We start from the raw sequence: 2,127 nt of genomic DNA, 5'->3' as shown, positions 1-2,127 counted from the left end.
TGTGTGTGTGTGCGTGCATGTGTACATGTCTGTCTGTCTGTCTCTGTCTTTGTCTCTCTCTCTCTCAAGAGGATCTATGTAGCCCTGGGTGGCCTAGAACTTGTTATGTAGATAGACCAGGCTGGCCTCGAACTCAGAGACCCTCCTGCCTCTGCCTCCCGAGTGATGGCTAAAGGCACATGTTACCACACCTGGCAGTAACTTCCCTTTTAACCCCCTGAAGTCTCCTCCAAGAGCAGCATACAGCCTAGGATGGGGACACTGTGGTTCTGGAACAAATTTAAGGATCAGGCAAGGCAACTCCTCAGCTTTGGGGATGCGCCATGTGTACCAGTTGACTGTTTCACACTTCCTCTGCCCAGACCCATTTTCTCCGTGCTCTGGATCCTCAAGACCCAGCTAAGTTCCCTTCTCTGCTTCCTAAGGGTTCTGCCAGGGAGCTCAAGCAAGCAGAGATGAAAGAGATTTGGGCTAATGTGCCAGCCCCAACCCCTGCACTTATGTGTAGCTGTGGCTAGCTTTCCTGGGGACTCTAGGCTCCCAGGGGACAGCTGCCTTTGCCCCAGCTCTGATGTCCTTCTGGCTTGTCTTTCCTGTGTCCTTTAGTGTACGAATGCCCTGAGGGGCAGTGCAAACTGCCCATGCTATTTTGATACATTTTCACCCAGAGCTGGAGCCCACTCATCACACTTTGCCCAAACAAGTCACAAGGGAACTGGCAAGATGTCTCTGTGGGTAAAACACTTGCCACACAGGGCCAAGGCCCAGAGTTCGTTCCCCAGAACCCATATAAATGCTGAAGAAAAGAAACCAACTCTAAGAAGTTGTCCTCTGACCTCCACAGCATACCTCGTCATGTTCACACACACACTGATAATAGACATTTGCAAATGTGTGTGTGTGCACACATGCGTCCACACTCGCTAATGCCCAAGGAGAACATGAGCTTGAGTCCCCTAGAGCTGGAGTCTCAGGCACTTGCGAGCATCTGATGGGAGTGCTGGGAACTGGACTAGTCAATGTGTGTGCTTCACCAGGGAGCCAATGATAATACCTTCTTTAAAAAGTCATAACGAGGCCAGGCAGTGGTGGCGCACGCCTTTAATCCCAGCATTCGGGAGACAGAGGCAGGCAGGTCTCTGTGAGTTTGAGGTCAGCCTGGTCTACAAGAGCTGATTCTAGGATAGGCTCCAAAGCTACAGAGAAACCCTGTCTCAAAAAAAAAACAAAAAAACTCTCAAAAAAACCAAAAAAACAAAAAAAAGAGTCATAATAGGTAGTGATATTTCACTTATAGTTTAATAAATAAAGCTTGCCTGAAGTTCAAAAAGCAAAACAGCCAGCCACTGTCCGAAACGGCGATCCTGCCTCCAGGAATCCTCAGGATGAGACTGACTGAGAGCTGTCTCCTCCCGTCTTATATTCCTCTCTAGTGCTGGGATTAAAAGCATGCACCACTATTACCCGGTTTCTATTGCAAGCTAATGTGGCTACTGGGATAAAAGGTGTGTGTCACCACTTGCCTGGTCTGTAAGGCTAACCAGGGCAGCTGTTTTACTCTCTGATCTTTAGGCAAGCTTTATTTGTTAAAATACAAATGAAATATCACTACAATAATGACAGCCCAAATCCTGCAGCAGGTTCTTTCCCACACCCTTACTGAGACCCCATGGTTTTCCCGCATTATGCGTCCTCTCGTCCTGTAGATAAGCCTGGCTTGTTCAGCCGCAGATGTGTCCCTGGTTGTCTTTGGTGCAGGAGCTGACAGACAGGACCTCCAGCCTGGTTCCTGCTTCATTCATCCTTCCACCGCACCCAGAATTAACTTTCTAAATTATATTTCTTGTCATTCCTCTGCTTGACACCTGTCCATCTTCTATGGTTATGACAGAATGCCGGAGACTGGGTAACTTAGAAAGGACAAAGGGTAATGCTGGCCCATGCTTCTGGGGGCTGGAAAGCCACAAGGACTTTGGTCCTCAAGTCATGGTAACAAGAAGGGTAAGTGGGTGTGTGAGAAAGGAACTGCGCTCCCAAATATTCATTCCCACAAGGAAAGCATCAATCTACCTGTGAGGGTTTCCATGACCCACATACTTCCCAAAGACTCCTACTCCCAACACCACG

This window comes from Microtus ochrogaster (genome assembly GCF_000317375.1).
Source record: "Microtus ochrogaster isolate Prairie Vole_2 chromosome 14 unlocalized genomic scaffold, MicOch1.0 chr14_random_1, whole genome shotgun sequence".
Lineage (NCBI taxonomy): Eukaryota > Metazoa > Chordata > Mammalia > Rodentia > Cricetidae > Microtus > Microtus ochrogaster.
Note: the sequence above shows the minus strand (reverse complement) of the source record.